Genomic DNA, 14,416 nt, shown 5'->3' with positions numbered 1-14,416 from the left:
AAATTACAAAATTGCACTGACCTCTGAGTCATGACTTTAGCCAAATTCCATGAAGTCTTTCGCGACGTCATCTCAAGCGGTTCATAAAAGTAGTCAAAGAGAAAACCGTTATATCAAGTCATAAAACTCTATTTTAATAAATCAATGTAAGGATGTTATAAATTAATTTGCCTTAAGAATTTACAAGTGGAAAATAATAAAGCAACATATAATTTAATAATAATGATAATTTTAAATTCAATGATCTCCAAAATTTGAGCCTAAATAATTTACGATCATAACACTTCCATAGAAAATAAAATACATTAGTGTTACTACTATTTATAAAATTTTAGAAGACGGCTCAAATTAATCTTTGAGAATGTGTTATTCAATAGTATGCAATTCTCACATTTAAATAACACCAATATTATTATCATTATTTATTTATTTTGGAGATCATAAATCAAAATTGCCATTTTGTTTCAAAATAACAGAGTATCAATTTGGATGATATGGAATAAATTAAAATAATTTAATGACACATTAATTTGATGCAGAATGAATAATTTCTTTAAGTGCCATAAAAGAGTAAAGAAATTACCATATTAGTTTTGGACCAAAATATTTTGAGAATACATATGAAAATTACAATTTATTCTCAAAATAGTCAATATAAAATATTTTAAATGTCCAAAATTCATACCAAAATATTAAAGTATTTATTAAATAATTATTTTGGCAGAAAAATAAAATAATTGGAATTTTTTAACTCTGACACGCGCCGCACGCGCTACAGCCCGCGAGTGGGCGTCCATTGGGGCTGGCTGAACAACTTCTTCTTTACCCGAAAAACAGGAAAACGGGTCACAAAAAACCCGCGGTTTAACCCGGTTCGTTCTTACTCAATACGCAGAACCATACAATGATCTATATCGCATTTTGATCGTCATTCAATTTTAGAAGGGTATCCGGCATTAATTTTAAGAATCCTTAATCGAATCGTGGGTTGAAAAATTAGGGTTCTTGCGAAATAGGCAACGATAAACAACGATTGAATATGGGTTCTGTTTGTTATGATACGATTTGGAGAAAACTCATATCAGTTTAGAATTTAATTGAGTTTGAAATCAGGATCGAAACACAGTAATTGTATCAACGTGTTCTTTGCAATCATGTTTTAATGTCCTTGCTTTTATACAATTAAATATATTAATTAAAATAAAAGGAAACATGCTATGATCGCAGATTTGCAGAACATGAGATATAACAGGTACAGTAATAGCATTACAACATGATCATAATAAAAAATCATTCACAAATTGTGTCGCACATTCATATCAAGAATTGAAACAGTGAGATAATGATTTTATTTGAACAATAACTATAATATGTATCTATAGTGGCTCTGATACCAATTGAAAGAATGTTATAAATTAATAACCTTAGATCAATAGATACAAGTTATAGCATATTGTAATATTAGAGAATATACGGGAACGGTATACCTGGAATAGCAGCGGATCAATCCTTCATTAATTGAATCTGAGAGAGTAAGAGAGTTGAGACGGTGCTTCTACCTCTCACTGATGAGTCATTATGCGTGTTATGTTTTCAGTGTTACTAGCTTAATGGGATGGCTAGAATATATACTCATCAGTGGAGGCAGGGACCTCTCAATAGGCTGACTAGAAAGAACGGCCCAACCCATCACGATCCGTTCAACATTAAGCCTTATATTAAACATGACAAGTAATTGTATTTGATATTATACACTTTTAATTATATTTTAAATAAATAATTAAAGTAAATCCAAATATCCAACAATATGATGCAACGACATTTGGGTTTCAACTTGAAAGGACTTACCACTAGACACTAGTATTAGCTGTCTTTCGTGGCCTAATTGATAAAATTAGTTTATATGTCTTTGTACAAGCGATCTTATCCGTTTGATGCAATTTGGTTTTTTCTATGTGTGTAGGTATGGTATTGGTGGCTAAATCCAACATGTGAGGAAAAGAGACAAACCAGCTATGTACACGATTAGAGAAAATACATGGGAATTTTCCACCTATAACAAGTGTACAAGAGACATGTTCTGTTGTGTTACTAGAACGTAGCCCGTGAACCTGAATGTCACTTAAAACTCTCACGTCACTATAAGATACAACAGATTATGGCTCGGGCGGCATTTCCTTTATTTTTGGACTCTAACCGTCCTAGTCTTTGCCTCTCAATTGCCAACCCCACATGAACTACAAATCTTAGAATTGGAAGTTGGACGTAACTAAACTCTACACAAAATCCGCTTGTATGGTGAGCATTGCTCTCACTTTATAAAAGCTAGTTTGCAACCGATGTGAGACTTCTTAAACATACTCCCTCGCACCTAGCACTATTCGGCTTGGGGCGCATATATAAATAGTGGATGACCCAATCAGAAACCGATTGTTGCTCGGATGATTTTTTGTTGATTTTATGATTTTATTCTTCGTCTTAAGCATATTTGTTGAACTTGCATATTTTTATTGTGTAGCCATGGATAAATCAAATGAATGTAGTTCCTTTTGAGTTGATAGCATTATGCTAAAACAACATGTGAAGGACAGATGTGCCGGTGCAACATGTTTGACAAGATGTCTCATCCTAAGCAGGACATCTTGCACCAGAACTAGCAACATGCATGTTAGGACAGATGTGCCACTAACACATGTTAGACAAAATGTCCCAACTTGAGTAGGACATCTTGTACAAGCAGAAGACATTATCTTATATGCGCGTATCTCTCCAGAGTTTGTTATAAGGCGTGGAGGATTGATTAGCTGCCAAGAAAATGTTTGATAACAAAATTTGTTATCAAACCTAGATGTTATATATGATTGGAAGTTATAACTAACTTAGAAAAAAATTTACTTGAAACTTTAAATCTATTAAAGTTTGTTTTAAAACAAAGTTTGTTTTAAAATCACGATGCAACTCAAACTCAAACAAATCTCAGGAGTTGCATCATTATATAAAGCAACTCAAGCCAACATTTTCAAGTATGAGCAATATTTGAAGAAGAATCTCTACATAGACTAGTTGCGAGTCAAAGCACTTGTGCAGTTAAATTGCTCGCACTCTATTCCTTCTCTTCTGCTGTTAAATTGCTCGCACTCTATTCCCTTTCAAGCCGTTAAATTGTTAGCTTAAGTATATTAAAGAGAGAAAAACACCTAAAAGTTCAATTTTTTGGTTTTTCTGGGTTTGAATTTTTGTTCTTTTATGGTTTGTTGAATATTGAGAAAGAACAGTGATGATGGGGTGAGGAATGTTAGGTTTGAAGAAGATGAAGATGAAAGAAGGTTTGATGATGAAGATTTATGGGTTGGAAAAAAAAAAACTGAAAAGAATTTCTTTTAAGTTTGGAGGTCGTGTTCTTAAATTATAACATTTCTTTTAAGTTTTTTTAATTAAATAAAAATATTTCTTTTCAGTTTTTTTAAAAAAATTAGGTAATTTCCACTTGTACAATTGACATGGCATTTAAAAATAAATTAAAAATAAATTATTTCCACGTGTCATGCCACGCCATGATTTTGTCCATGTCATATGTCTACATGTGCAGCCAGGGGGCAAAGGCAAGGAATCTTCATATTGCAGGGGTGAAATCTCAAAAAAAAATAATTGTTGGGGATAACAAATAAGTGGCTTATTTTGCATGGGGTATAAAGCTATTTACCCAACTTTTATTTATGTTTATTAGAACTACTTACTTGGTTTTCTATTTTTGGGACTTAATGCTTGGAATATGAAGAAATGAATGCATTTAATGCATTTTATGGTGCCTTATTGATCAAGACTTTTTTAAAATGATAAATGGAAGACTTTCCTTAATGAATAGAAGATGGAAAATCAATAGAAATCATGTTTGGTCGTAGCAAAAGGTCCAAAAAACTATTACTAAAAGTTGAGCAATTGAATAGTCCAGAATTTACCAAAATCTAATACCTACCGGGGCTCCGTGGTGCCCTGCCATGGTCGTGGCATGCAAGTCTATAAGCAGGAAGTTCGCAAGAAAGTCCTTCCACGACCCATGTTGTCCCTGCCATGGTCGTGCGAGACCCAGAACTAGAAATCGACAATTTTTGTCTTTTCATTTCACTTCTAATTGTCAGTTATATACAATAAAGCCTTAGTAACCACTAAGATGCACAAAATTAAGGTCATTTAGGCCGTAAATAAAACCTCTTTGTCATGCAAAAAAAATCATCTCACACTCTTGTAAACATTATTGTTCTTTAAAATTAAAACAAACTCAAAAATAAAAGAGTTAATCTCTTCAAAATCGGGTAAAATAAAAAATAATTAACACGATTTTACACAATTTCACCATGATTTAACTTGTTCAAAATTGACCTTTTCACGAGTTTACTAATGATTTAACGCGATTTTTCATGCCTAGGCACGTAAAATCAGATGATTTTACATGTTAACATGCAATTTTGACAACATTGATTGGTGTTGATTAGGAAGTCTTGCACTAGTGGAAAAAACACTTTTTAAATCGGTTCCTGGAGGCTTTTTAAATCGGTTCAACAACCGATTTAAAATCGATCGATTTAGTAAGTTTTTTTGTTTTAAATCAGTTGTCAATCCGATTTAAAAAAAGTTTTTAAATCGGGTAGCACGATTTATTTAGTTTTATTTAAATCGGTTAGACCAATTTAAAAAAATTCAAAAAATCTGTTACCTTTTTAAATCGGGTGTACCCGATTTAAAATATCAAATTTAAATCGGTTTAACCGACTCAGTAACTTATTTTAAGTCAGTTCAACCGATTTAAAAGCATATACTATTTCTTTCTTTTTTAATCCCAGATTCTCCTACAATATTGCGCGCCCGCACACACAGATATATATATATATATATACACACCACCAAATTATAAATAAATCGAAACTTCATCACTACCTTCAATAAAAAATATCATAAAACCAAATATCATACCACCAAATTGTACTTAAATTAAGTTACAAAATATTCATGAAATACTATTCCGAAAGTACCATCGGATCTAAATATCTCCTACTAAAACTAAACAATCTTATGCTCCAAACAAAAGCACAAACAAGCCTAAGCAAAGCTACACAATCTTAGACTACTACCAAAACACGCCTAACCAAATTAAATCTAAACAATCTTAGGCTACTTCATATAAATTCAAGAATCGAATTTGCTAAACTTTCTTGAACATTCGAAACTTCGTCCTCGTGAAATGGTGTTGAATCTCCAAATACCTAAATAAATATTAAATAATATTAGAATATTGTATCATCATTAAAGAACACAATTAACTAGCCCATACATTGCACGTGTCAAAGTACAGACTATACCAAGTGAAAACACATAATTTAAAGAACAAGTGAAACCAAATGATTTCTATTCTATTACCAAACTGCAAGTAATACAAATTAAAAGCACATAATTCTAATAACAAGTGAAAGCATGTGATTTTTATTCTAATACCATGTGAATGGCATGCACAAAATTAATCTATTAGCATGTGAACTAACAAACAGATTTTGGTGAATTATGCTTAGTAGATTGTGTATTAACCAAACTGATTTTGTTGGTTAAATCTATTAGCATCCTTAGTAGATTGGTGTATTAACCAATACAAATTATGCTAGTTTTTTCTAGTAAAGGTTTTAATTATGAACACATTAAAAACTAATCCATTAATTTCACATTGCAGTTCTGTTCACATAGATCTGTTTCAATTTCATAATTTTAATCAAATTGATAAAGCAGAACCACAAGTCAATTTTAGTTTCATAGATCAGAATACTTACAATCAATCTTACAGCCTTTGCCCTTTTTCATCTTTCAGAGCGAGTTTCAACGTTTGACGTTCACGCAACACTCCTTTTCCCTTTTTCATCTACCCAATAAACTTCTACATGCATCAACTCTATTCAAGGGATTCAAATCTAAATTAAATACCAAAGGTAATCAGTCCAGTTACTCCTGCAGAGGAAAATAATAAATAATAAAGTAATGGCTTTAACTCCACTCCTCTACCGACCAAATATCCCATGAAGTACATCAATTGAATCCTTAGTAAGTTTATGCTGTCACCTGCAACCTATTCTCATTTAAACAAAAGAAGAAAAGTTGTTGCATAAGCATGCCTATAATACACCACAAACCAAACAAAAGATAAACGATAAGAAAAATTAGGAAGTTTTCATAGGACCACTGTACCTTTCCACCACCCTGCATCAAAATCAAACACACAGTTCAACATTGTAGGGAAAAAAAAGAGGTAAAAAGGACAATTACTAATTTAGAAGGTTTGGTCACATACTATAATATTTATAATTGATGCTTAAGAGTCAGGGATATGCAATTCCACATAATCAACAAAGTCACCTAAAATGTGTACACAAGAATGCAACGTGTACCATTTCTTCCAATTCAACTAAGTCACTTTCAAATTAGATCTTTATCTACTATTTGATTTAATCTTCCCTCTAGATGTAGCTTCTTAACGTTAATTTAAAATGATTCAAGTTATCACATATGCTTAACTAAAACCTCTAACATTAAAATCAACACAAGAAAAAGAACATAACTTACTTACCCTATAGCCCATGGAGGTATAGAGGAATTGGAAGTACTAGCCAGCCAATTTTATAGCAGTTAATGGACATTGACAGATGAAAGGTTTTGCAGAATCCTTAGAAAACGTGGACTAAAACAATTGTCCTATATACTCATGTACTTTCAAGTTCTTCATAAATCGTAAATAAACAATAGCATTATAACTGAGTAGTGTCTGATTGTGTGTCAATGACAAAGATGTCATAGAAGAGGTTGAAGGTATGGATCAAAAGCAAAGAATTGAAACCAACCTAAGGTATAAAATAACAAGAATTATGCACTGATTACCACTTAACATTAGAACATAAAAGATTCATTCTTAACCAATATTCCATATCTCAAATAAAAAATAGTTTTCTGATGCTAGTTCAATCAAAATATGTGAGCAAAAGAATTATAATAAAAGTTAAAAACCAGTACTTTGAGCTAAAATACTACCACTCCGAAGTAATGAATCGGGAGGAATGAGAGAAACACCTGATACGAGGCTAGTAATCCGACTCATCTGCAGCTGCCGTACCCCAAAACCAGAAAATTCTACTACAGAACAGCAACCCACAAACCAAAACAAAACACAAACCTGCACCAGTTCAACAAACTTGAACTACAACATCAGCTAAACCCAAAATAGGTCTAAGCAAACCTTAAAACACTGTAAATTATCGAAAAATCCAGTTCCAATTCAGCAGAAAATTACCTTATCATACAACTTAAAGGATATAACTATTGTTAATGGTTAAAACCTCATTCATTTGTTGTCCCCTTTATTTGTTCAGTAGCTACAAAACAACATAAACAAAACAATAAGAATTGTCAAATAAGAATCCACCCGAATCAACAAAAATTGGATAAAATCACCTCTCAAGTTTCATTTTTTCTTCACACATAGAATCTTAAGATTGAATCATTTGATTAGAGAGCAATCAACAATAAATCTGAACTAAGCATTAGACATATTTTCAAATTAGCATCAGTTTAACATGAATTAGAGGTTCTCTGAATGAACTTCAACTGTCAAATTAACAAGAAAGAAAGGGGAAATAAACCATAGATCCGAACACAACAGAAGCAATTATAGGTTTCAAGGATGAAAATCGACTTTAGATCTTAGGAAAAAACAAAAGAAAATAGCATAACACAATTTCGTAGGGTTCGAGGATAAAATAGCGAACCTGAAAAGTGAGATGCCACAACGGAAGAGAAGGCTGTAAGAAGATAACGGTGAGGGACGATATAGAGATTGTGTGTGGTGACTGGTTCTCACTTGTGATGTGAAAAACGAACGCCGGGGCTGTTGCAAAAAGGGAAAAAGGTCATGAATGGTAAGAGGCTATAGGGGAAAATAGAGTCTCGATGCCTAATCAAGGAGGAGAAGATGGAGGCTTATGGTGGCGGAGATGAAGAGGGAGGCGCTGTAGAGCATCGTGAGGAGGGAGTGTGAAGGAAAAGAGGCACGCTAGGGTTTCAAATTTCAATACAGTTTTTTTCTTTTATTAAAAAAAATATTATAAATTAATAACTAAAGTTTAAATCGTTTAGGCCGATTTAAATTGACTACATCAATTGAGAATTGGTCCCTTATTTACAAAATTGCCACCGTGTTTTGTGTTTAAATCGGCTTTTCTGTACCTGATTTAAAATCCCTGATTTAAAATGTGTATTTTCCACTAGTGTTGCAATGATGATATATTCTCCAACAAGGTGCAGTGTATTGAGCAATTGGTGTATTCGACAAAATTCTCCTTGACAATGATGGTTTTTGAGTAAGATCATTGGATCTTAATTTATCTATTATGAGTGGGTAGCAGAACCCTCCTTTTTTTTTTTTTGACAATCAAAAACTCATATATTTCATTATTCAATAAAGAGTAATACTTTGACAATCAAAAACTCATATCATTTCATTATTCAATAAAGAGTAATACAAGGAGGTAGCAGAACCCTCCTTATAATTGCGCTTATAACATATTTAGAATGTTTCGGGTGGAAATTGGCTAAGTAGCGCGCATGACTTATTCTTTGAATGTGTCATATTTTGGTATTAATCTTTTAAGAGGCCTTGATAATTTATAGTTTCATCGCGAAGTAAAAGTTTGATAAAAAATTATTTTCACTAATTAAGAATCAAACTTGGATTTCATCATTCTTTCTATAACTATTCCATTTATGTACTGCTGCAAATGTGTTTAAAAAACGTTACTCCCTCTGTTCCTTTTTATTTGTTGTTTTAGAAGAAAAAAATTTTGTTTCAAATTATTTGTCGTTTTGATAATTTAAGGTTATATTTTTTCTATTATACCCTCATTCATAATTTTTTTTATTGACTAAATTTTATGTAATTTTTTTATTGTATTTTTTTTACATAATATAGGAAAGAGAAAGTGTGTGCAAAAAAATAGAAATTTATTGATGGATTAAAATTAAGATATAATAAGAAGATAAGGGGCAAAACACACTTTCTTAATTTGGTATTATTATTTTAAAATGAACAAAAGGAGTATTATTTAATGTAAAATCATGATAAAATTGTTTCTCAACAAGCATAGAAAATATCACAAATCTCCACGATTGCTTGATTGTCCAACTATTATATCACTTTCAACCTACGACATGTCCAACTATGTGAATGTAACATATATGAAGTAATATCATCAACAATATAGTGAGTATGTCACAACAGATTAACTCGTCATCAGCATAACTCGTGATTATCAACAAATTCATGTAGTTCATGTGCCTATATTACGTAAGATATATTATCAGTACTCTTTCTTTTTATAGTTTTTTTAATTGTCTAGTAACATGTACACTTGTGCATATTAATGATATTTCATTGGTCTCGTAGAAACAAGTTTTACTATTGAGAAAATGTACATAGAAATTGCACTTTTGGTCCCTAACTTTCACAAATTACAATTTTATCACTTAAACTTTTAAAATAACACATTCGGCGTCTAACTTTCACAAACTTGTGATTCTGGTCCCCTGACCAAGTCAGCGCACACGTGTTAAGTGACTCACATAAAACGTCAACATGACGTGGACAACGACTCATATCACGTCAACATATGTGGCATTCCATGCTAACGTGGCATGTGCGTCATTGTCCACGTGGCAAAACAAGCTGATGTGATTGTGAGTCACTTGCCACGTGTGTATTGACTTGATCAAAATTAGTGGGGAGTCATTCTTTTGCAAAAAGGGCTAAAGTTAAGAGGTAAAAATAGCAAGTATGTGAAAGTTAAAGAGTCAAAAATACCATTTTAAAAATTATGTGGCCAAATTATAAGTTTGTAAAATTAGAGTGCCAAAAATACAATATAACCTATTTATTTCATAAAATAGAGAAATAGTCTTTATTGATATCGATATATTTCTAATTGTAAAAAATTTATACATTCCTTAGCAAGGAATCCTACCCTTACAATGTCACCTCAAACACTAATGTTTTCGAATAACATACTGTAGTTAATATAGACACAATCATTGATGTACTCCGATTAACCATCCTTTATGCCATGCCAGATACTAGCACAAAGAGGAAGTGGCAAGCCAATTTTTAATTTAACCATGTTCCCAAAATATAAAAAGTGGTTCCATCTTTCCAATCCCGTCGACAAGCCTAACCAAATAAACACATCTTCCCACAATTAAATACCAAAAAACAATAAGGCCCATTTTTCATGTTTATAGTCATGAAAATTATATATAGGGGGCAAATTTGTAAATAACTAGTGAAAAAGCATAATTTGTTGTGGGGAATATTTAGGTAGTCATCAAGCAAACAAACAAGAGATCACATAGTAATAATTTTTGTAAGCTTATTAGCCACTTCACATTTATATTATATTATAAGGATCTTGTTAACATGTGCCCTTAAGGCACATGTTAAGATATACCAAAATAGAAATTCAACATTTAATGATACAATAAATTTAATGCTTCAAAAGTCAAAATGCACAAATTAGCATTTAATAATTTCTATTTTTGCTTCTTTAACATGTGCCTTAAGGGCACAAGTTAACGTTCTCCATATTTTATAATATAAACAAAAAGAAGTTAAAAACCTCCAAAGCCACCACCACACATATGGAACCAAATGTAGAGAAAACCACAATCAAGTAAACATAAGCTATAAGAAGGAGAAGAAGCTAGCATATGTCTCTTCAACACAAGTATCAACAACTTCGAGATGTCACAAGATCTAGTGCTGTAAAATAAATATATTGGTTTATATATTTCTTGTGTACTGTTTTTTTTTTTTTTGTGTTTATTATTAATGAAGTTAAAATGGATAATAATTGGCAGATGAACAAAGCCTCAAATGGATGATGAGCAAAAAGTGGATGATGAGCAAATGGATTGGAAGCAAAAAGTGGAAGGATTGAACTCTGAGTTAGGAATTGTTGAATCATCAACTTCTCAAATGGATGATGAGCAACCTAAGGTATTCTTTTGTAGTATTATTACCCACCTTTTTTTTTTCTATAAACAAAAATGTGTTCAACAAGTATAAGGGATACTCAACTATATCAAAGATACATACTACTCCACGCAATCCACAATTTTTATTTGCGGGATGTGAAAAGCCTTCAACAAAAATGTTTTTGAGCTAGTGCGCACTGCGCACTACAAATGAACAATTTTCAAGAAATTATTTTAATTTCATAAGTAAACGCAATAAACTATATCCTCCTTAAATATTGTTAAATAATTCTTCATCCTTCAAATTACCAAGACTAGCGTCAACCACGGAATAAACTTATCCCTCTCATAGCTTTTGCTGTTAAAAAAAAAAAAAAACTTATCCCTCTCGTATACTTCTTGCCATCTAATAACACCGTCACCATGTTTTAACAAATGAGATAAACTTTGGAAACACAACTAATTTAAAATGTTACGCCAAACATGGTAAGAAATGGAGCAAGTAAAAAATAAATATGAGCTATTTTTAAGTGAACGGAAGCAAAAGACACGAGAACATAGGGTTTTTAGCTGCGTTTGAGGTGAGTCTCCTTTAAGCAATCTCTATGTACAAACAATCACTTTCGATGGAACAATCACAGAAGATGTTATCACCTATCTATTTTATCTATTAAAAATTTAAGGTGAGGGATAACGTCCTAATTTAAAGCTGGGAAAACCTTATCACATATACTCCCTCCGCTTACTATTGTAAGCAAGCAACCACTTTTTAGGTTCATTAGAAATGTATCTTATCAATAATATAAATTAGATACATCAGTTTTCCAATAAATCTAAAAACTACAGGAGGGAGTATGTTTGATATACCCTACGAAGATGTACGTAGACTTTCTTAATTAGAGTTCACTATTCTGTAAAAAAGAAAAGAAAAAGTATGGTTCATTATTGCCACATCTTTGTGTGTCTAGAAAAATGAATTCACTTATAATTTTTTTTATTTTGATAGGTGAGTGTGAAAACCCTAGAAAAGGGTTTCCTAATCAATGTGCTTTTAGAAAAGAATAGACCTGGTATGCTTGTGTCAATACTGGAAGCTTTTGAAGATTTGGGACTTGATGTGCTTGATGCTAGGGTTTCTTGTGAAGACACTTTCCAGCTACAAGCTGTGGGATCAGGAGATGTAAGACAATAAATATATTAATATTTTTCTACCATTTCTCGTTTGCACTTTTATCTTTTAAATAATTGAATTAACATGATTTTTGAAACCTATATATATAAAGACGCGTTCTCACTTTGTAGACACGTGTGGGCATTGTTCAATATTGGTGACAAAATCTTACTATTTTGGGTTAATATTGGAATTCCGATATGTATGGGTCGCTAGTCTTTTTGTGATCAGTTCTCCTTGAGTTTAAAGTCTTTTAAATAACCAAGATATTGAACTCAAGCGATTAATGAGCTCTGGTTGAGACGAGTTGTTTGAAAGAACTCGAATTCTATTCCTGGCAAAAATAATTTTAGTCAGATTTTCCTAACTTTATAGCCGGACTCTAAATTACTGAACCTAATTCGGTAATTCTCTTAAATATCATAGGGCTAATGTCAAAATGACAAAAACTAGCGACACACAATCCAACACTTTCTTTTCAAACAAGCTATCTTGTATAGGAGACTTATACCAAAAATAGTACATGAGTTCTCATACTAGTTCTTGTAACCTGCATGTTTTTTATATGTGATGAGTTGCAGCATAATTTATACTCTCGTGAATAAAATATATTTGTTTATCATAAAACTAAAAAAATAAAAAAGTGTTGAAAAGAATTGAATCTGCAAAATAGGATCCGTATATTTACTGTTGGGAACTATAGACGTAGTTTCACACTTTAATCAATCATGGCCGATGATTTGAAATCGGGCGGTTCAATTTAAAATATAATTTTATAAAACAAAACGATCTCAGCCGCCGATCAGAGATCGCATGGCCCAGATCAATTACTGTTGGCACCCTGCAAAATAGTACGCTCTCCAGGGGCATACTAGACGGGAAAAACAAATGATTGAACTCATGTAAGATGTAATGTCTAGAGAATTTGAATGGACAGTAAAAAAAATTGTTTGAAACCATGTTACGTAATGTCTAGAGAATCTGAGAGATCTTTGTTTTCTTGGTCTCTACTTTTGGTCTTTTTGTAAGGAGACAAAATTGTTCAAATGCCTACTTTAATTTCATACGGAATATTTTCAATCTAATTGTAGCTTGTTTAATAATCTTGCCAACAAAAGAAAGAGCTTGGATTAATTATTATATATCTTGTTGTCTAAAGATGTTAAATATTGGTAAATAAAATATATGATGGTGCCAAATATATTTTCTAGCTCTCTCTCATCTCATGTGATTGTTGTTGAATTTATTTATATATGTTATGTTATGTTATGTTATGCAGAGTCACAAGGACGACAGTATCAACGAGCAAGTGGTGAAGCAAGCAGTGTTGCAAGCTATCAAGAACACGGACGACGAATAATCAAATGGATTGATTCATACGTAATATAATAAATCCATAACACTTTTTTGTCTTGTTTTATAAGCTTCAAATTTGTACATATATATATATCCAACTCAAATAATATCTGTGATTCCATCATCATATTCAGCCAAAATTTGAGGTACCTACCTACCATATACTTCAATGGCCCTTAGATATTGATATGGCTTATCATGATCAGCATCTTCTCAAAAAATAATGAATGGACACACATTTTCCAACTTGATTGATAGTAGAATATTTTGGCTTTCAGTGGGTGGGGAAGACAAAATATTGGCCTATGTTTCTTTGTTGTTATTGTTGTAAATTTGAACCTTGTTCAAACCAACAAGAACAAAGAATTGAGTAAATAATGATAGTAATCAACAACTAAACAGTACGTCTAAGCAACAAGCAATAATCAACCAAGAATAAAGTCTAGCAACTTAGTGTATAGCAAATCTACAATCAAATAAAAAAACTACGATGCACATCAAAATTATTTATTCAGTTCGGGCTAAATTATTTGGATAGAAACATATCTCTCCAAATCATTCATATTGAGTCTTTAAAAGAGATATAGAAGAGTTACAAGAAATTAACTTCAAGAGCTCAACGTGAGAAAACCTTAATGTCTGCCCCTTTTTTCTCCCTTCTCTCAACCCACAAGATGAACATTGTTCCAAACTAGGACAAAGGCCCATCTGCATGTTGGACTGGGTAGCCCGACACATAAAATTATAATGCATATCATATGATGGACACACCCTGATTATGAACCGTCTAAGTCTTTACAACCTTGCCATAACACAACACCCTGTCACAATCACAAG

At 32.1% G+C, this 14,416-nt stretch overlaps 1 long non-coding RNA gene and 1 pseudogene across 2 annotated transcripts; one reads left to right on the top strand and one right to left on the bottom strand.

Moving 5' to 3' along the window:
• Positions 1-4,913: 4,913 nt before the first annotated feature.
• On the bottom strand, positions 4,914-8,148 carry LOC123888907. 2 transcript variants are annotated; one of them, XR_006802354.1, is made up of 6 exons: positions 7,800-8,130; positions 7,325-7,406; positions 7,105-7,207; positions 6,608-6,878; positions 5,817-6,240; positions 4,914-5,261 (listed from the first exon to the last, which is right to left on the bottom strand). It is a non-coding gene; the product is annotated as an uncharacterized LOC123888907 (long non-coding RNA). The 2 variants fall into 2 exon arrangements; XR_006802355.1 differs by having other exon boundaries at positions 5,817-7,207; positions 7,800-8,148.
• Positions 8,149-10,675: 2,527 nt separating this feature from the next.
• On the top strand, positions 10,676-13,743 carry LOC123893072 (annotated as a pseudogene).
• The last annotated feature ends 673 nt before the right edge of the window (positions 13,744-14,416 follow it).

The sequence above is a fragment of the Trifolium pratense genome, linkage group LG6 (genome assembly GCF_020283565.1).
Source record: "Trifolium pratense cultivar HEN17-A07 linkage group LG6, ARS_RC_1.1, whole genome shotgun sequence".
NCBI lineage: Eukaryota > Viridiplantae > Streptophyta > Magnoliopsida > Fabales > Fabaceae > Trifolium > Trifolium pratense.
This window is presented reverse-complemented; position numbering and strand designations above follow the sequence as displayed.